This window comes from Moschus berezovskii, chromosome 18 (genome assembly GCF_049115385.1).
Source record: "Moschus berezovskii isolate FMDL1 chromosome 18, NW_MosBer_1.0, whole genome shotgun sequence".
In the NCBI taxonomy this organism is placed as follows: Eukaryota; Metazoa; Chordata; class Mammalia; order Artiodactyla; family Moschidae; genus Moschus; species Moschus berezovskii.
The window spans coordinates 46,360,814-46,383,206 of NC_142477.1; positions in this window are offsets into that span (position 1 = coordinate 46,360,814).

The following is a 22,393-nucleotide window of genomic DNA, read 5'->3' on the forward strand; positions in this document are numbered from 1 at the left end:
GAGACATTACTTTGCCAACAAAATCTGTCTAGTCAAGGCTATGGTTTTTCCAGTAGTCGTGTATGATATGAGAGTTGGACTATAAAGAACGCTGAGCACCGAATAATTGATGCTTATAAACTGTGGTGTTGGAGAAGACTCTTGAAAGTCCCTGGAACTGCAAGGAGATCCAACCAGTTCATCCTAAAGGAGATTAGTTCTGGGTCTGAAACTCCAATACTTTGGCCACCTCATGCGAAGAGGTGACTCACTGGAAAAGACCCTGATGCTGGGAGAGATTGGGGGCAGGAGGAGAAGGGGACAACAGAGGATGAGATGCTGGATGGCATCACGGACTCAATGGACATGAATTTGGGTAAACTCTGGCAGTTGGTGATGGACAGGGAGGCCTGACTTGCTACGATTCATGGGGTCGCAAAGAGTCGGATATGACTGAGCAACTGAACTGAGAAATTCTTTACCTCTCCTTCTTTTCTAAGTGATGCTCTTTCTGGGTAGAGTATCCTAGATTGCAGGTTTTTTCCCTTTCACCACTTTGCATGTATCATAGAGTCAATTCTGACCTGCAAATTTGATACAGAAAAGATAGCCTTATGGAAATTCCCTTTAATATGACTTTTTCTCTTGCAGCCTATAGAATTCATTTAGTTTAATGTTACCATTTTAACTAAATGCCTTGGGTTCATCTTGTTTAGGGTCATCTGAGCTTCCTGAACTTGGATGTCTATTTCCCTTTTCAGATTGAGAGAGTTTTCAGCCACCATTTCATGAAGTATATTTTTGATCCTCGTCTCTCTCTTCTCTTTCTGGTACCCTATAATGTTAATTTTGATACACTTAATGTTATTATTCCAGATATCTCTAAAAGAAGGACTCAGTTTGGATTAGAATTGATCTCAAACAATAAAATAAAAAACATCCAGATAAGAACAATTTTATTTGATTGAGATCCAATTATATTCTATCCATAGGAGAAACACTTTATATTCAAAGATACAAATAGATTGAAGTAAAAGGAAGGAAAAAAGACTTATCATGCAAACTAAAACCATAAGAAACGTGTGGTGGTTATATTAATATCAGACAAATGGAATTTAGTGATAAAGATATTTTAAAAATGTGACAGTGCACAAATCTTGAATATATAAAATCTATTGAATTGTACAGTTTATAAATGTATGGGATTATATTTTTCCTAGTTGCATATAATCCCTCTAAATGCATTCACTTCAGTTCAGTCACACAGTCATTCTGAGTCTTTGTTACCCCATGGACTGCAGCACTCCAGGGTTTCCTGTCCATCACCAACTCCCAGAGCTTGCTCAAACTCATGTTCATCAAGTCAGTGATGCCATCCAACCATCTCATCCTCTGTCATCCCTTTCTTCTCCTGCCTTCAATCTTTCCCAGCATCAGGGTCTTTTCCAATGAGTTGACTTTTCTCATCAGGTGGCCAAAGTATTGGAGCTTTTGCTTTAACATCAGTCTTTCCAATGAATATTCAGGACTGAGATCCTTCAGGATTGATGGTTGGATCTCCTTGAAGTCCAAGGGACTCTCAAGAATCTTCCCCAACACCACAGCTCAAAAGCATCATTCTTCAGCACTCAGCTTTCTTTATGGTCCAACTCTCATATCCATTCATGACTATTGGAAAAACCCATAGCTTTGACTATATTAATCTTTGTTGGCAAATAAATATCTCTGCTTTTTAACATGCTGTCTAGGTTGCTCACAGCTTTTCTTCCAAGGAGCAAGGATTATTTAATTTCGTGGTTGCAGAAACCATCTGCAGTGACTTTGGAGCCCAAGAAAATAAAGTCTGTCACTGTTTCCATTGTTTCTCCATTTATTTGCCATGAAGTGATGGGACCATATACCATGATCTTAGTTTTCTGAATGTTGAGTTTTATGCCAGCTTTTCCACTCTTCTCTTTTCACTTTCATCAAGAGGCTCTTCAGTTCCTCTTTGCTTTCTGCCATAACAGTGGTACCATCTGCATATCTGAGGTTATTGATCTTTTTCCTGGCAATCTTGATTGCAGCTTGTGCTTCATCCAGCCTGACATTTTGCTTTATGTACTGTGCATATAAGTTAAATAAGCAGGGTGACAATATACAACCTTGATGTACTCCTTTCCCAATTTGGAACCAGTCTATTGTTCCATGTCCAGTTCTAACAGTTGCTTCTTGAGCTGCATAGAGGTTTCTCAGGAGGCTGTTAAGGTGGTCTGGTGTTCCCAACTCCTTAGGAATTTTCTAAAGTTTATTGTGATCCATACATCAAAGGCTTTGGCATATCAATAAAGCAGAAATAGATGTTTTTCTGGAACTCTCTTGCTTTTTCCATGATCCAGCGCATGTTGGCAATTTGATCTCTGGTTCCTCTGTCTTTTCTAAATCCAACTTGAACATCTGGAAGTTCTCAGTTCACATACTGCTGAAGCCTGGCTTGGCAAATTTTGAGCGTTAATTCACTAGTGTGAGAGATGAGTGCAATTGTGTGGTAGTTTGAACATTCTTTGGCATTGCCTTTGTTTGGGATTGGGATGAAAACTGACCTTTTCCAGTCCCGTGGCCACTGCTGAGTTTTCCAAATTTGCTGGCATAATGAGTGCAGCACCTTAAAAGCATCATCTTTTAGGATTTGAAATAGCTCAACTGGAATTTCACCACCTCCACTAGCTTTGTTCATAGTGATGCTTCCTAAGGCCCATGTGACTTCAGATTCCAGGATGTCTGGCTCTAGATGAGTGATCACACCATAGTGGTTGTCTAGGTCATTAGGATCTTGTTTGCATAGTTCTTCTGTGTATTCTTGTCACTTCTTAATATCTTCTGCTTCTGTTAGGTCTATACCATTTTTGTCCTTTATTGTGGCCATCTTTACATGAAATATTCCCTTGGTATCTCTAATCTTCTTGAAGAGATCTCTCATCTTTCTTATTCTATTGTTTTCCTCTATTTCTTTGCATTGATCACTGAGGAAGGCTTTCTTATCTCTCCTTGATATTCTTTGGAACTCTGCATTCAAATGGGTGTATATTTCCTTTACCTTTGCCTTTAGCTTTTCTTATTTTCCTTGCTATTTGTAAGGCCTCCTTAGATAACCATTTTACCTTTTTGCATTTGTTTTTTTGGGGATGGTTTTGATCACTGTCCTCTGTACAATGTCATGAACCTCTGTCTATAGTTATTCAGAACTAAATGCATTAGGGTTATTTTAAAATATTCATCCAAAGCAAAATAATTTAAATATAATCCTAAAGGTTAAAAAGATAGCAATTGTCCTCTTCAGTTTAAAATTTTTATATTCATCAAACAACCCTATTGTCTTACTCTTCTTTTTTCAGGTGAAGAAACTAAAGTGATTTGCCTGAGATCAGTTGACAGTGAGAGACTTAGGACTAGCATCTTAGAATTTGGACTTGTTTTATTCATATATTTAACTTGACCGTCTGCCATATGTAAAAATTTCTACTTGAAATTGAGGATCCAGTGGAAAATAAAGACAGAAATGGATCCTTTCTTCTTAGGTATTTCAGTTCCGTTGAATAAGGGCAGTATTCTAATAACCACAACTGTGGTGAGAGTTATAAACTGTATGATAGAGAAAAAGTAATTTGGCAGTGGAAGGAAGTAATACAAGGCTCTCTTGTGACAATGACAAGTGAGTTGAGTTCTGATGGAAGACATGGCACAGGTAGGAAGAGGTGGAGAGAGTATTTCTTGGAGTATCATAGTGGATCTAGGGTTAGGGGGAGCAGAATTCATTTGTCCAATAAAAAAGAAACTTGTTTGGCTCACTGAATTACCGAGTAACTCACATTGTAGGATTCTTTTTAAAATGTTTCCTTATGTAGGAATTATCTCGGTAAGATAGAATTTATTTTAAATTCTATAGGTCCCATGTCTTTCCACATACTTGTTATTTCTTTGTAAACATTTTTTTTTTTGGTTTAAAGCTTTTGAAATAAGTAATACTTGAATGATACCATATCTTCAAGTCCAACAGATTGAGTGTGGAGTAGTTTTTATGATAATCTTAATTTTTCCTTTTTGTTATGGGAGATTACCATATTATATAAAAAGCATCAATATAAAATCATATATCCAAATTGTGAGAAAGTTCTAGAGTTAGGCATTTTTATACTGTAAAACGGAGAAGCCCAAATTTTCATTCAATCTTTGATGTTCTTACCAGCATCTTATTTTAATATACTTTTTCTTTATCTTTAGCCAGCAAATGTAGAACAACTAAAGTACAACGTTAAAGACTCAGTGGTGCATATCAGATTGAATAACCAATAAACAAAATACAGTGTTTCATTTTCCCTGAAACTGCAGGCCTTATTTTTACAAAGACAGATCATGAAGGCAAAACACAGGTCTGATCCGAGCATCTGATTGTTTAATTTGTTTTTCCTGAATTTCTCTCTTGTCCTATATGTTCTGATCATGTTGTCTTCCACAAGTTACTTAAAATGTCTGGGTGAATCTAAGGAACAAATCTCCTCTGTATATTCTACCAATAAGGAACTGATTTGAAGTGAGAGAAAATATAGAAAGTTTGTAAATGGATTATTTTAGGCAGTAATAAGCAGAAGAAACTAGGCCTCTGTCTTTTGACATCTAACATGTAGATTAAAGTAGAAATATCAGTGACAGCACTGATCTATAGATCAATTCTATTGAATTCACAAACATGCTTTAGAATTTTAAAAATTAGTCTATCAGCATTTGAAACTTTTGTTACTTATACAAAAGTGGAGGTTTAGCTTCTCATAAAAACATCAGACAATCTGGTAGTACTGGGTCAACAATAATTCATTGGAATGGCAATTGTGCCTTTTAAAAAAGCTGTGAACTCTAGTTTGTCACCATATTCATCTGGCCTTTTACATTTATTTACTTAACTTGCTAAACTCCCTTAGGCATTTAATTGTTTTTTCAGCACCTGCATTACTGTTATTTGTGTGCAAGAAAGTAGAATTGAACATGTTAAGAACTCTTCAGAGGCTGGTATTTTTACTTGCAAGGTAGCAAGTTAGACTTGCTTCAGTTTATGAATTCTGGCAGAAGACATGATGAGACTCTTGCGTCAAAGACAAAGGACTTTATTAAAGCAGTAGCCTGAGTATCAGCATTTTGTTTTACTAATTCTATGAACCCAAATTCCTACAGGGTGCTTTGTGTATGATATTGATGGAAATCTGACCTATGTACAGATACTGTTTTCATGCATTACTGATCAGAAACAAGTTTTTACGGATGAAAGAAATTTTAGAATTTTGAGTGGTTGGAATGTTGAAGGCTAATTGAATATAGACTTGTTATTTGATTAGTATTTTATTAGATATATATCAGGAATATGTATGTTAAATTTTTGTGTCTATTTTATCAAATTAAGGTGATTTCAAATTTTCTTATTTTGAGATAATTTTAGATTAACAGAATTACAAACATAATAGAATTTCTGAAAGTTTTCACCCACTTTCCCTTATGCTAACATCTTATTTAGTCATAAGACTTTTGCCAAAGCTAACAAATTAATCATGTACAATACTTTTAAACTACAAAATTTATTCAGATTTCGCCAGGTGTTTTGTTTATTTCTGTTCTTCTGGCCCAGGATTCAACCCAGAATCTCATACTGCATTTAGCTCCCGTGTTTCCCGTTTCCATCATCAAGGAGTCGCTCAGTCTTTCTTTGTATCTTACTGCCTTGACTCTTAAGAAGAGAACTGATCACTATATTAGAACATTCCTTAATTTGTGTTTGCTGTTTTGCAAAGTTAATTTAGGGTTATTCATTACTAGAAAGAATATTGCAGAGGTAATGTGTCCTCATTAATGTATCATATCAGGGGGCACACAATGTCAGTATATACTGCTGCTGCTGCTGCTGCTGCTAAGTCACTTCAGTCGTGTCCGAGTAATACCATTTACCACTTGGCCCGGATTTTCCACTGTAAAGTCTCTCTCTTTTTTTTTTTCTTTGTAATTACTAAATATTTTGGAGGAGATTCTTTGAGATTTTGCAAGTGCCCTTTTCTGCTTAAAGTTCTGCTCATTAAATTAAGTATTCATTAGGGTCTTGCCTACAGCAATGATTATCACAGTGTTCTCCTATTGATTTTTAATTTCCCTCATTCTTCCTGCATTTATTAATTGAAATTCTTCTATAAAAAATAGTTGTGGACTTCCTGGTGGCTCAGTGGTAAAGAATCTGCCTGTCAGTGCAGGAGACAGTTTCAGTCCCTGGTCTGGGAAGATCCCACATGCTATGAAGCAACTAGGCCCATGGGCCACAACTGCTAAGCCTGTGCTCTGAAACTTGGGAACCACCACCATTGAGCCCATGTGCTGCAACTACTGAAGGCTGTGTGCCCTAGAGCCTCTGCTCTGCAGTGAGATAAGCCGCTGTCATGAAAGGCCTGGGCACTGTAATGAAGAGTAGCCCCTGCTCTTGAAAACTAGAGAAAAGTCTATGTGAAGCAACGAAGACTCAGCACAGCCAAAAATAAATAAAATTATTTAAAAAAGAATAGTTGTCCTTTTTACTTATTTATGTCAGTGTGATCTCATGTATATTTTTTTTGGTGGGGGAATAACGTAGTACTATTGTTTATTTTCATGCTCAACTTCTTCCAACTATTGCCATTAAGGATTCTTTTTATTGGCCTCTTTGCCCTTTCAAATGTTCTCATTATTTTTTCTTTTTGATTACTTCCTTTCTTTCTGGCACCACAAGATATTCTAGGCTTACATTTTCTCTGTGCCAGGCCTGCACCCTGCAGAGGGAATTAAGCAGAGCCCAAGTTCTGTCTCCGTAATGACTCTAGAGTTTGCTTTCTGAAACACTGTTCATAGAAGAACAGATATGAAGTCTTTCTGTATTTTTGAACCAGTTGTTCTGATTCCTAAACCAGGACCTGAGTAGTCTTTCTTTATCATAAATCCCTATCTCTCCACTTTGATATGTTTCCCTTTCTCTATCCTCTTTTTTTCTTCCAGTTTCATTAAAATAGAATTGAGATAGAGCCTGTGTAAGTTTAAGGTATATGCCATAATGATTTGATTTTCACATCATGAAGGCTTTAAAGAAAGAAGTTAGTGAAAGAAAAACTAATGAAAACGTTAAATGTGTGGAAAATGATATGAAGAAATAAAATAATTGATCTACAGAAAAGCGAAAATGAAAAATAATTCAATAAATTATTTGTTTCATAAAAATAGTAAGTATTAAAAATGAGAGAAGACAGAAATACACATGATACTGGAATAAGATTGGAGAAATAAATATAGATAGGGGTGAAATAATTATTATGATGGTAGGAAAATTTAATTGAAATTATTGTTTTTTTAAAGAAAATATTAACATGAAATTAAATTAAGAAAGAAAAATCTAAAGACAATAAACAATTGAAATTTAAAATGTCAAAAATTGTTTCTCTAAAAGGTTCTGATGCAAGTAGTTTGACAATGGATGCTTTCAGTTCTTCAGAGATAGGTTACCATCTATAAAAATTTTTTCTAGCACTTAAAAATGGAAAAATTTCTAATTCATTTATATAAACAGCATAATGATAATGAAAAAACATGGTCAATATAGATTCCGAAAGTCTCACATATTTATGAATATCAATGCAAAAAATCCTAAGAAGATATTAGCAGTCCAATTTACAAATATGTTAATTTTCTGCTTTATTTCAAATATTTTAGAATGCTCCAGCATTAGAAAATGTATTTAAACATTTTTAATGACATTGGTTTTCTTTCTAATTTTTCAAGCTGATACATGTTTATTGCAAGCAAGTAGATAGACATAAAAGCATAAAGTAAAAATTAGCAATCATCCATAATCTTCACACCTGAGAGGTAACTATCATTAGCATTTTGATGCCTTTTCTCCCAGTGTCTATATTTTTTAAGTTGAAGTATAATTGACTTCAACTTATAAGATGACATCACCCTTTTATGCAGGGTGACACCACCCTTATGGCAGAAAGCAAAGAAGAACTAAAGAGCTTCTTGATGAAAGTGAAAGAGGAGAGCGAAAAAGTTGGCTTAAAACTCAGCATTCAGAAAACTAAGATCATGGTATCCAGTCCCATCACTTCATGGCAAATAGATGGGGAAACAATGGAAACAGTGACAGACTTTATTTTCTTGGGCTCCAAAATCACTGCAGATGGAGTCTGCAGCCATGAAATTTAAAAGACGCTTGCTCCTTGGAAGAAAAGCTGTGAGCAACCTAGACAGCATATTAAAAAGCAGAGACGTTACTTTGCCAACAAAGGTCCGTCTAGTCAAAGTTACTGGTTTTTCCAGTAGTCATGGATGGATGTGAGAGTTGGACTATAAAGAAAGTTGAGTGCTGAAGAATTGATGCTTTTGTGTGGGAGAAGACTCCTGAGAGTCCCTTGGACTGCAAGGAGATCCAACCAGCCCATTGTAAAGGAAATCAGTCCTGAATGTTCATTGGAAGGACTGATGTTGAAGCTGAAGTTCCAATAATTTGGCCACCTGATGCAAAGGACTGACTCCATTTGAAAAGACCCTGATGCTGGGAAAGGTTGAAAGCAGGAGGAGAAGGGGACAACAGAGGATGATATGGTTGGTCACAGAGTTGGACACAACTGAGTGACTGAACTGAACTGAACTGATAATTGACTTATATCTCTATGTTAGTTTCAGGTTGTTGATTTCATACTTGTCGACAGTGATTTCATACTCCAAAACATTAAGAAGACAGAGTATTGTCTTGTTGATCTTAGTTGAGAATGTGCAGGTAGGGTGCCTTAAATTTTTCTTTACTCTGTGTATGTTCATAAAGTACTACAAAAGCATGACAGTTATTGATGTTGGGGTTTATAAGTACATTTTAGTGAGTCGGTGAATTTTCAGATATGGAATTCATGAATAATGAGGATAAACTATATTATGAATACTCCATGAATCCGGTTATTCAGGTTCTTCTGGGGACTTCAGCAGTCAGCCGTCAGCACAGTTGTCATCTTGTTTGTTCCAGGAATTCTAATGGGATATCTTGTTTTTCGTGTCCTTCTAATGCCCCAGTCACTTTCCTAGGATTCTTTGTCTCTAATCCTGTTAGTAATCGTGGCTTTCTAGAGAACCGTATAATTTCTGAAAAAAAGTTCTAGTCTTTGTGAGTGAAACCTAGAAATTACACTAAGCATACAATTGAAAGACAGTGTAAAGAATGCTTTTGAACCTCACTTAAATTCTGAACTAACACAAATTTCCCTTCCATTGCCCACAGCCTTCAGGATGGGGAAAAAACAACAAAACAATCCTTAAAGAAATTTGCTTTGAATGAGTTCCTGCTTTAGTAAAGCTTTTGGACATATTTTTCGAATAAAGCAACGTATATTTGAAAAAGCCTCTGAAGTTAGTAATCCAAGAAAAGTTCCATGTAACACAAAGTGAATAGAACTAGGGTGTACTTAAAAAGTTCGTCTTCCTAAGGTGATTCTTGGTTGTAATTCTGTATTATGATATATGAAATGAAAATATTTTATTTGGTAATAATTCATTCTTCTTTGAGGTTAATTATGAGAAGATCCACAAATATCCTCTTTTCACAATAATTTTTTATTGTTCAGTGACTATAAATTAATTTGAAAGACATCCTGCTTCAAGAACCAACAGATTTTCTTGGCACATTTTGATCCAGTTTTGTGCCTTTCCATCATTTATGCACCACAAGATGGAAATATGATCAAGTGTTTGTCTTAAGTTTTTCCATTCTCCCATTCTTTCTCATACATTTGGAGTCACTTTTATTAGTGGGAAGTTAGGGTATACTCCAGAAAATAAAAGCTATTTTCACCACAAAACAAATGAATAGACAAACAACCTTTGCAGAAAATGATATATGTATTTATTTATTGAACTTAGGATGCCTCCAGGATGAATGTATGTGATTAGCATGAAAACATGAAATCCAGTTCTTTGCCTTTAATGAAATCACTTGGATTTGCTTAAAAATGTTCTTTATTCTTTAGTCTTGAACCATGAATGCCTTAGGAAGGAAAAGGTCCTGTTATTCCTTGGATTCCTTGGACTAAAAGCGTTCTGGGAGATGAGTGATAATTATGTGGACTAAGATTCAGTCAGTTTTTGAAATGTACTGAATAATGCCCTTAAGGAATGAATAAATTTGTGTCTCATCTTCAGAACTCACTGTACTTTTGAATTAGTTTTATATAGCTTTGGGAGGTGGGCAAGCTACCTCTTTTCCAATCTTCAGAAGATAGTATCTGGAAAATGAGATGAACAATTAACATCTCTATATAGTCATTCAAGACACTCAAATATATTATTATTATTGGAAATTAAATGGCTAACCTAAAAAAATTATTTAATGGTACTGTAACTTTTTAAAGCCCACAGGAATGCTTTTATTTAGAACATTGGTTGTTTGTTCCTTCTTGAGTGCTTGGTCAGATGAGTTGAAAAGGTTTTCCAAAGGACTGGGAACAGATCTTAATATCAGCTTCCAAGTCTTTTCTTCAATCTCTTAACAGGGTTGCATACAAAGAATTAGGTATCCCTGGATCTCATTCACAGCCTTGCTTTACTTTACCAGCATTTGGGAGGGGATCACATGACATGTTGTCAACACTAGCATGACCAATATATCATTGTGGAATAGGTTTATGACCATGGTAAGCTTTTCTTGGCAGCCCAACATTTTGAAATATCTGCCAGGTCTATTGATGCTGCCAAATGTTTCATTAGGTCACTATAGAACTCTGGTGCTTTTCTTTGTATTAAGAAGCAGAACTCTCATTTGGAATTATATACAGAAAAAGCTGGAAGTAGCCTTAGAAATTATCTAGTCTGGTCCTCACGTTACTGATGAGGAAGCAGTGGTCCAGAAGAACTGACTTGCCCCACAAAACAAGTTAGTGACAAAGCCAGCACTTACTTAATAATCTGTTCCCTTAGCCTTCAATTCCCTCTTATTAATGTCTGTTCCACTGTGTAAAAGCCACTCAACTTTGCCAAATAGATGGAAGTGAAAGTGGTGAGCAAGTGGAAACAGGCCAAGTAGTGAGATATACCTTTTCATCATTCTTGCTTAGATCATGGATTTAAAAATCTTTTTTTGTTTTGGCATTTTTTTTTTTTTTACAAGGCTTGGTTTACTTCAAGTCTACTCCTCAGTACTTTTTCTGATTTGCTTTTTCCTGAGGAACAGCATAAACCCAGCAAAATGCACAGGTCTTAGGTATATATCTGAAATTTTTATGATATATGTATTCACCCATTTGTCAGACAAATGAAGAAATGGCTCATACCCATCTCTGCAGAGCATTTCCTGTGCCTCTTTGCAGTCAATCTACATCTTTTACCGCCATCAGAGGCAACCATTTTCTAATTTCCATAATCACTTATGTTTTTGCTTGTTTCCAGAATTCACATAAATAACATTATAGAGTAGGTACTCTTTTGTGGCTACTTCTGCTTGACAAAACATTTTGAGATTCTTCAAGTTGCAGTTTTATTAGTAGTTTGTTCCTTTTATTTTCTCCATAATATCCTTCTGTGGAAATGGTACCACCAGTTGTTTATCCATTCTCCTGCTGATAAATATATTGTTTTCAGTTTGGACTTATTACGAATAAAGCTGTTGTGGACATTTTTGTGTAGGACTTTTTATTGGCATATACATTTATTGATCTTGGGAAGATACCTAGGAGTGGCACTGCTAAGTCATAAAGTAGGTGATTCTTAACTTTCTTGGATGCAGCCACACAGTTTTCCAAAGGGATTGTACCCTTTTACACTCACACCAACTATATATGATACTTCAATTGCTCCACATTTTGCCCCAATTTGATATTGTTAGTGTGAAGTTTGGTCATTTCTGGTTGGTATGTAGTGAGATCTCATTGTGGTTTTGATTTCTTATTGCTCTCATGACTAGTGATGTTGAACATCTTTTCATATGCTGATCGGCCATTCATTTAGGTTTTTCGGTGAACATCTGCTTAAGATTTTGCCCATTTATAAAAATTGCATTTATCTTTTTGTTATTTATAAGAGCTCTTTGACAAGGATATCTATCATACATATTTTCATCAGTGTCCAACTTGTCATTTCATTTTATTTATGATAATTTTTGATGAATAGTTTTAAGCTTTGATGAAATTAAATGTATCCTTTTTCTTTCATGATTCGTGATACTTATGTTCTAATGTATTTTCTCTAAGATTTTTATATTTTTATCTCCTATATTTTTAAAAAATAAATTTTACAATATTAGCTTTTACTTTAAATTCTTAACTCAGTTTCTGAATAGAATTTGATACTGCCACTTTCTTCTGAGCCCATGACCAGTGGAGACAACAAAATGAAAAATTTCAGGTACAACTTCATGAATGTATAACACATTGCAATATATTTGTTCCCCTAGATACTGTATATATATCTAGGCAGAAAGGCCTCTTTTCCTTATATTTCTTTTGAATAACTTAAGTAACCAGTGAGAAAGGACGATTATCCTCAGAGCTATGATTTTTCTCCTCTCCATTTCATGTGATGAAAGTGGCAGTCCTATCCCTGCAGTTATTAGAGGTTTGTAGTTTGATATTAAAGCTTAAATGGCCTTTCCTCTGATTGTTCATTTAAAACTTACATTTGAATATACAACTCTAGTCATTTATGACATCTATTGGCTAATATTTCTTTCTTTATTTATTTTTAATATTTATTTTTGATAGCCACATGTGGTGTTTCTCATTCCACATCTGCATATATGAATTTAATATATTATAATTAGGCAAATTTCCCTGTTCTGTGCTCAGGAGAACACAGCAGCAAGAATAGCCTTGTACTACTACATAGTTTATTATTACTTCCATTTCTTCTGATGTTGTCTAACACCATTCCATTGACTCTATTAGTGCAAATCAAATTGCAATATTCTCTGTGCTCATAGTTGAACAACCAAACCTATTCCATTTGGATTGCTCTCAAGACTAGGTATGAGCTCACTATGCCCAGAATATATTCTTAAACCTTCCCTCTAGCCACAATAGGTATCCCAAGCTGAACTCTTCCAAACAACAAGCAAGCAAACCAATTTCTCTTCCCTTTTCACATTCCAGAGATTCTCAACAGGATGATCTTATTCTGGCATCCAGAACACATCTTTCTAGATGGATGTGCATGTGTGCTCAGTCATTTAGTCATGTCCAACTCTTTGCAATCCCATGGACTGTAGCCCACCAGGCTCCTCTTCCATAGAATTTTCCAGAAAAGAATACTGGAGCAAGTTGCCATTTCCTCCTCCAGGGAATCTTCCCAACCCACACCTCCTACATCTGACCTGTGCCTTTAAATGTGCTTCAGATTTCATTAAGGTCTTCAAGAAAAATCATACATGGCTTCAGTCAAACATGTCTACACCTTTCTCTTTAATTTCTACTCAGCTCACTGTATATTGAAAGTCATCATAACATTATTTTCAAATGATGAAAATAAATGCTCATTATATACAACTAACTAGGTTAGTTAGACTAACCTAGACAGTGTATTAAAAAGCAGAGATATTTCTTTGCCAACAAAGGTCTGTCTAGTCAAAACTATGGTTTTTCCAATAGTCATGCATGGATGTGAAAGTTGGACCTATAAAGAAAACTAAGTGCTGAAGAATTGATGCTTTTGAACTGTGGTGTTAAAGAAGACTCTTGAGAGTCCCTTGGACTGCAAAGAGATCCAACCAGTCCATCCTTAAGGAAATCAGTCCTGAATATTCATTAGAAGGACTGATGTTGAAGCTGAAGCTGAAACTCCTTTACTTTGGCCACCTGATGCAAAGAAATAACTCATTAGAAAAGACCCTGATGCTAGGAGAGATTGAAGGTGGGAGGAGAAGGGGATGACAGAGGATGAAATGGTTGGATGGCATTACTGACTCAGTGGACATGAGTTTGAGTAAGCTCTGGGAGATGGACAACTGGTGATAGAAAACTGGCACGCTGCAGTCCATGGGGTGGCAAAGAGTCATACACGACTGGGCTACTGAACTGAACTGAACTAGAATACCAAAAAAGAAAACTAAAAATAAACATAACCCCACCTACCATTTGGAGACACCCATTGTGACTGTTTGATTACAATTCCTTTAAATCTTTATTACTCAGCCATAAAATGGAGCAAAATTGAGCCATTTGTAGTTATGTGGATATACCTAGAGTCTTTCATACAAAATGAAGTAAGCCATAAAAATAAATACTGCATAGTGAAGTGAAAGTTGCTCAGTCTTGTTCGATTCTTTGTGATTTCATGGACTATACAGTCCATGGAATTCTCTAGGCCAGAATACTGAGGTGGGTAGCCTTTCCCTTCTCCAGGGCATCTTCCCAACCCAGGGATTGAACCCAGGTCTCCTGCATTGCGGGCAGATTCTTTACCAGCTGAGCCACAAGGGAAGCCCAAGAATACTGGAGTGGGTAACCTATCCCTTGTCCAGTGGATCTTCCCCACCCAGGAATCAAACCGGGGTCTCCTGCATTGCAGATGGATTCTTTCCCAACTGAGCTATCAGGGATTAATGCGTATACATGGACTCTAGAAAAATGGTAAGGTGGACCTATTTCCAGGGCAAGACTAAAGACCCAGATGTAGAGAATGAACATATGGACACAGGTGGGAAAGGGAAGAGTGGGACAAATTGAGAGAGTAGCATTGACATATATAGACTACCATGTGTAAAGCAGATAGTAGTGGGAACCTGCTGTGTATTGCAGGGAGCTCAGATGAGTGCTCTGTGATGACCCAGGAGAGTGGGATGAGGGACTGGGAGAGAGGGTCAAGAAGGATAAGATATATGCATACATATAATTGATTTGGGCTTCAGGTGGTACAGTGGTAAAAAATCCACTTGCCAGTGCAGGAGACACAAGAGACGCTGGTTTGATCCCTGGGCCAGGGATATCCCTGCAGTAGGAAATGGCAACTCACTTCTGTATTCTTGCCTGGAAAATTCCATTGACAGAAGAGTCTGGTGGGCTACAGTCCATGGGATTGCAAAGAGTTGGACACAACTGAGCACAGTACAACAGCATAGCTGATTTACTGTGTTGTACAGCAGAAACTAGTACAGCATTGTAAAACAATTAGACTGTAAAGTGTCTGCTCATAATGTGGGAGACCCACGTTTGATTCCTGGGTCAGGAAGACCCTCTGGAGAAGGAAATGGCAACCCACTCCAGTACTCTTGCCTGGAAAATCCCATGGATGGAGGAGCCTGGTAAGCTACAGCTAATGGCATCGCAAAGAGTCGGACACGACTGAGCGACTTCACTTTCACAATTAAAGATAGATAAGTAACAGGATACATTATAAAACAGAGAAATGCAACCATTATTTTATAATAACTTTAAATGAAGTATAATCTTTAAAAAATTGAATCACTATGCTGTATACTTCAAACTAATATAACATTATAAATCAACTATACTTCTATTAAAAAAAAACACTCAGGAAAATTCTTGCCAAGATATAATCAGAAATTTTATGCTTTAAAAAAGGATTATTATTGTAATGTAAAAATGGCTTTTTTTAAAAAAAAGGAAGCAAACTGAATACTCCCAAATTAGAGAATAATGTACCATTAAAATGTTTTTAAAGCATTTAAAGCAAATGGAGAAGGTATGCATTTAACATGGGTTATAAAAATGCCTATATGGAATGATGCTGATCTTTAAAGAAATTCTTTATGGGGTATTAACATTTACCTGAGAAAATTAGAAATTGGGTAAAATGAAGAAGAATTCCAGAATGAGGAAATAGAATAAAGCATACAAGAAGAAAGACAGGATGTAAATTAAGCAATGCCTTTTCAAGTTTACTTGAAAATTAGAATGTATAAATGAAAGCAGTAGGTGATAACTTTTGCCATTTTGACTGAGGACATACTAAAGGGGTTCAGGGCTTCCCTGGTAGCTCAGATGGTAAAGAATCTACCTGCAATGTGACAGACCTGGATTTGATCCTAGGGTTGGGACAATCCCCTGGAGGAGGTCATGGCAACCCACTCCAGTATTCTTGCCTGGAGAATCCCCATGGACAGAGGAGCCTGGCAGGCTACAGTCCATGAGGTCTCAAAGAGTTGGACATGACTGAATGACTAAGCACAGCACAAAGGGGTTCGGCAACAAAGTCACTTCACCCTTTACATGATAGGGTTTAGGGAACAAAGCCACTGCAGGGGTTCAGGTGGAAGAAGATGAGATAGTCCTAGAATGGACTGAAGAAATGCAAAGACTGGGGCCAATAAGACAAACAGAGCAATTTCCGTTTCCCAGCCGAGAGGTAGGTAATAAGGATTGCTGAAGTGGAAGAATGATGCAGGAGGGAAGTGCAAGAGTTATTTCAGTTTCCTGGAAGGGGAAGGAAATGACACCAAGAATTTGAACTGGGTTGTTCAGGGAAAAGAAAAAGAAAGTTAGGAAAAAAAGAATGTTTAGGAGGAGAATATTTAGTTTACGAATGTTCTAGGAGCAGGGTTTGAGCTTCGTAGATGTGACTGAAATTCTAGCTTCGTCGCTTAACAGCTGCATGACATTGACTACATTGTATGAGCGCACAAAGTCTTCCTAAATTCATTCATCATATGTGAAAATGGGATAAATAGTACCTGTCTCAAAGAATTGTTCTGAGGATTATTATTAGAATATAAAAAAGTACTCAGGACTTTTAGGTATGAGATGTAGTGGAACATTAGATAGCTGAGTAGATAGTTTTCTCTGTATTGTTGGCATTTTATGGAGGTGAGAACTGGGATACAGGAAGTTCAGTGATTTGTGATTGTCCTAAGCTTAAATTATTTCACTCTGTTGGGCTTTGTATTTCTCCCAACTGTAGGTATTGTAGATATATTAAAGTGAATATCTTTGTATACATAGTATTTTTCTTCTCTTTTTTAACTTCTCATTTTCCTTAACACTTCCTAGAGGGGAAAAGGCCCAAATGGCAAAGTATTTGGTCAAACATGGGGTTTCATTTCCTGAAAAAATAACATTTGATTTCCTTACACATTCCAGAATTGTGTGTAGGCTCTGACCATACTAGTTAAACAAAAAGCTGAAATCCTAAAATGTTCATCTCCAACGTTTTCCAGTCTGTGGTTTGTCTTTGGATCAGGAATAATTGCCTGGACAGCTATAATGGCTTCATTAATTTTTGTTTGTGTTCTGTGTTCTTTATGCAGTGATGGAAGAAATACATCTCCTGTGTCAAAACCTCAGTGTGCCTGTCTGAAATGAATAACTGTATTTGATATAAACATTCCTGATCTAAAATGAAAATTGCATTAGGTATTTCTGCATAATCATCAGGGCAACAAAACTGAAGGTTAGCCAAAACCATTATAACAACTTCAAAATCAGGAATATTTATATTTAAATTTATTTTTAAGTGGCATTATCAATATTTTTTTATATTATCAGATGCCAAATATTTTATTTTTTCAGTACTATGTACATATTCACAACTTATAGCTGACCCAGATAACTGTGCTTTATTAATTAGGAATCTCTGAAGGATAGTTAACAACTTAGAAATAACTTTTTGAAGAATTTGTCCAGTCACTGTTGTGTATATGTATTTCAGATTACTTTTGCTTTCAATCTTGTGTCCGATATTCTAAGACAAACAAAATTTCTAGCTTGTTTCATCTTCACAGTTGAATTCTTCAGGTTCTGACATATATAAAATGCTTCATGGAGTTTGGTGGCATATTTTGGCCATTCTAATCTATATTGTTCGACTTTAATAACTGTGCTACCAGAATCTGCTGAGTTGATTTTTAAAATATTTTGATGGCATGAGCCAGATCTCCTTTTTTAAACTTTCTGTTTTTTGTGCTCTGCATGGAGTGAGTTTCAGTTGATGATGATGATGGTGGTAGAGAATAATATCACATTAGTTAGGATTTTATAAAGCCCTCTAGCAAAGTACTTGATTAATCTCATCTCCATAAGAATCTTATTATCTTACTACTATTATCTCTGTATTGTGTGTGCTAGTCACTCTGTCATGTCCGACTATCTGAGACCCCATGGACTGTAGCCTGCCAGGCTTCTCCATCCATGGGATTCTCCAGGCAAGAATACTGGAATGGGTTGCCATTTCCTTCTCCACGGGATCTTCTTGCCCAGGGATCGAACCTGGGTCTCCTGCATTGCAGGCAATAATAATAATAATATAATAGTAATAATAATCTCTGCATTAGAGTTGAGAAAACTAGGAATTAAAGGAGTTAAAGAGTTTGCTCAGCATCACCTATTTAGTAAGTGACAGAGCTCAGACCGGGCTTCCCATGTGGCACTAGTGGTAAAGAACCCTCCTGTCAATGCAGGAGATCGAAGAGATGCAGGGTCATCTTCCCTGGGTCGGGAAGGTTGTGGAAATGGGTATATAATGGTAGCCTGAAAATTTTGCAATATGCATTAGCTACTTCCCCAGCACACCTTTCCTGGTTTAATTAAAGTAAGTTGTAGAAAAAAATCTGCAATGTCTGCAGAAATGTATTAAACTAACAGTAAAAGCACCATTCCTAAGGGGAGCAGGGGACAGATTTTGAAAGATTCTTATATCTTCTTCAGGAAAGTATAGGAGGTTTTGGCTCTGGACTACAAGGAGATCCAACCAGTCCATTCTAAAGGAGATAAGTCCCAGGTGTTCATTGGAAGGACTGATGCTAAAGCTGAAACTCAAATACTTTGGTCACCTCATGCAAAGGGTTGACTCACTGGAAAAGACTCTGATGCTGGGAGGGATTGGGGGCAGGAGGAGAAGGGGATGAAAGAGAATGAGATGCCTGGATGGCATCACCAACTCGATGGACATGAGTTTGAGTGAACTCCGGGAGTTGGTGATAGACAGGGAGGCCTGGCGTGCTGTGATTCATGGGGTCTCAAAGAGTCAGACACGACTGAGCAACTGAACTGAACTGAACTTGCCTTGAATAACTTTTGATTTATTTATTGGAAGCTATGTCTGAATTGATCCTTCTGATAAGAAAGTCATTAATTTTACCAATAGAAACACATTTTGATGTGGTATACAAATTAATTATGTTTCATTATCAAGCAAGATGTGAATAAGAAGCGTATTCAGGACTTTGAACTGTTTAATATGAAAGCTAATATTTCTTGGATTATGTATTCTTGAATAGGGCATGTGACCTACTTAAACTTTAAACTAATATATAGCATTAAATGTGTATTCATATATACCTATACATTCATATATATACATATCATCATGCTGTTTATGGTGAGGTGTGCAAGCTAAGTCACTTCAGTCATGTCCAACTCTTGGGTCTGTAGCCCACCAGCGTCCTCCATCCATGAGATTCTTCAGGCAAGAATACTGGAGTGGGTTGCCATGCCCTCTAGGCATCTTCCCAACTTAGGAATCAAACCTGTGTCTCTCCCATCTCCTGCATTGGGAGGTGTGTTCTTTACACTAGCACCACCTGGGAAGTCCCTAATGGTGAGATATTTATGTGTAACTTACAGACATCACAAAAGCTTGGGTTAGGAGAAAGTAAATTATTGGAATTACTTGTTTAAAATTCTCCAAATTCTACATGAAGTTTTAAATTTGGTTATATTTTTACAGCAATAAAACTTTGTTAATTTATAGAGAAAGCCATACCTTTAAACTTTTATTCTCAGCATACCAATATCAGGGCACTTTTGCCGTCAGTGCCAGACTTATTTGCAGTTCTCCATTGTAGGTATCACAGTTTGAGTACTCCCAGAAATAGTCTCTGAGATGGAGTTAGAAGTGTAAATTTTTAATGGAGAATAACATCTGTGAAAGGAAAAGAACGGAAGAAGAATTGGGTAGGAGGAGCACTGCCAATCTGACAGCCCAGTGAGGAGTCTAGAGCAAAGACAGCCTCTTACACGGGTCTGCCATTGTGTAGAAACAGTGAGGCCGTTGCATCATGACTTGTTCAATGGCCGGAGGCCACCCCCAGAGGAGTGTGCCCTTATCTATCACTGTCTTGACCAGTCGTTGCTGAGAACTGCATAACCAGGGTTAGAGACTGAGATGAATGCTGGAGAAGCTAGCAGCTGAAACTGTCAGCTAACCACACTCCTCATTACTCTGCAACAAGTCCTTCCTTGAAGAAGATTCTGAGTGGTGCGTCTCTGTCTAAATGTGTTCTTTGCTCTGTGCTGATTCACTTCTGTATATGCAGACCTTCTCCAGGGGTCTGGTTGGTCTCACTTACTGAGGCTAAACGTAGAAGAGAGAGGTAGTGCTATATCACATGGTATAGTGAGGCCTTGTGAGCAAAAAAACAAATCTATGGTAATAGGTGTTTATTTCATGGTCATGAACTACTGGCTCTTTTGGAATAGAAGGGACCAAAATATAATCCAGTGTTTGGACTCTTCTAGGAATAGTGCCATACCAAGGGTTCACACTGGTCTCTGTTGCTGGCAAATTTGATACACTGAGATGGCAAGTTCACTTAACCTTGATAAGTGGGAGTCATAGTCACTGGGCGTGTGCATAACCTTCAACTCTACCACTGAATAGCGGTTCATGAGCTCATTGTATCATCACTGGGTGGTTACAGACAAAGGCTGGCTAACATCAAAAGGTCAAGACATTTTGTCTACTCACATACAGAGTGCCTCTTGAATGGTGAGTAGCTTCTAGTTGGCATTGATACATAATACAAAGATCTTTTTCCATTTTGCAAATGTTTGTTCACATGCCTCTACTCCAAACTTTCTTGCCTCTACTATCCCAGACTTTTTTCTTCCAGGTCCCTGACTGGCTGGCCAGTTTACTTATTGCAGCCCACATGTATATATATATTTTAACACTACATTGTCTGATAAGTTAGCCACTTGTCTCATATCTTATTGCTACTGAGCTCTTAAAATGTGGCTGTCCAAAGTGAGATATAATTGTAAATGTATAATACAGACCAGATGTAGAAAACTTATGAAAACAAAGCCAAGTATCTTATTAATTAAAAAATATTGATAATATGTTAAATAATATTTTAAATACATTGGACTAAAATAGTTTTTAAATGTGGGGACTAGAAAATCGAAAGCTACAATTGTGGTTTGCATTTGTGGCTCACAGTATATTTTTATTGGATAGCACTGTTTTATCCATATAAATGAGATGAGCATGTCCACCACCCAAATCTCTGCCCATTAGGACTTCCCCCTTGCCACTGTCTTTCAAAACCACTCTTCAGTGGAGCTGTGTGCAAAATCAAACAATTTCTGGACTTCACCTATTTACCAGACATATGCACCCATAATCTGAGTTTAGTTTTCCTCATGCTCCTTCGGGTAATTGCACCAAGTAGTCCCCCCTTGGTCTATCACTGTGAAGTGGACAAAGGTATTGATGCAATTGTGATGGGTAACATGGAGTCTAACTACTCTACTCTGGCAGAGTAGTGTTAGTAGAGTTAGTGATTAGTAGTACTTTGTGATTCTCTCACTGCATCTTGCCATAAAATCCACACTAACTTTTTTTCCATCACTGTTGCCTCCAGCACCATAGGGTCTGATGGATAGTGTTGGTCCAATAGGCAGGGCTCCTTTCATTCTAGTCTGACTTTGTGCAGAGCTCTTTCCTGCCACAGGCCCTACTCAAGGCTAGTAACTGCCATGACACACATACATGGTTTAGGGCGCAGTGTTTAAGTGTGGTCCGTGTTGCCTCCAGGTCTTGCATCTCCTTCTTCATGATCGGGAGTCAAAGATGAAGCAATTTCATCTTTTACTTTGGAGGGGATATCATGGCACCCCTGAATAGTGGACCCCTGAAAAATTATTGAAATTATAGAGGCTTAAATTACCACAAAGTAAATTGTCCCTACTGTCTAGAATTCATGTATCTCATTAAGGCCTCCTACCATGTTAACGACCTCTCACATACACTGATTGATCCATAAGATGTTATTGATGTAATAGGTCAACATAATCTGTGGAATGCACAGATGGATGGATGTCTCTCAGGCTCCATCTTTTTGGGTAAAATGATGACAGAGGACAATGTAAGTCAAACTGTAAATAAACATTCTTGTTAATTACCTACAGATGGAAACTGTTTCTAATCATCTTTTGTGATTTAGATCGAATGCATACTTGATATCAGTGGCCATATACCATTTGCCTGGGGCCATATTAATTTGCTCTAGCAACAATATCATGTCTGCTTGGCAGCTGCTGAGTGAAAGTGTGTTAGTCACCAGCTATGTTCAACTCTTTGAGAAACCATGAACTGTAGCCTGCCAGGCTCCTTTATCCATGGAATTCTCCAGGCAAGAATACTGGAGTGGGTTGCCATTCCCTTCTCC